This window comes from Penaeus monodon, chromosome 23 (genome assembly GCF_015228065.2).
Source record: "Penaeus monodon isolate SGIC_2016 chromosome 23, NSTDA_Pmon_1, whole genome shotgun sequence".
NCBI classification, from domain to species: domain Eukaryota; kingdom Metazoa; phylum Arthropoda; class Malacostraca; order Decapoda; family Penaeidae; genus Penaeus; species Penaeus monodon.
This window is the reverse complement of record NC_051408.1, coordinates 38177022-38177268: the sequence shown is the minus strand read 5'-3', so window position 1 is coordinate 38177268 and position 247 is coordinate 38177022. Positions and strand designations below refer to the sequence as shown.

The window sequence follows — 247 nt, the reverse complement described above, 5'->3', positions numbered from 1 at the left end:
CGCCCGCAGGGGACCCTCCCCTCACCACACACACGCCAGTACAGGAATACCCCGTCGCACACGCGCGTGCACGTTCCCTCCACGCCCAGGCACGCCCATGGACGAGCGTGTACCCAGTGACCCGACCGCAGCCGCCCACCGCCAGGCGCCCGCCCGCAGGTGCTGCTGGGTTGGGCGTACTTGACGATGGGCGTGACAGACAAGCCACACGTAAATATAATACGTTAAAGAACATTAGAAGTGGATA

General features: G+C 63.2%; 1 protein-coding gene across 1 annotated transcript in view; it reads left to right on the top strand.

The window, feature by feature from the left end:
* The window catches only part of LOC119588239, a gene marked incomplete in the record, with an annotated part of 2381 nt that extends 2134 nt beyond the window's left edge, over positions 1–247 (top strand). Inside the window, 1 exon segment of the mRNA XM_037936936.1 lies at positions 1–247.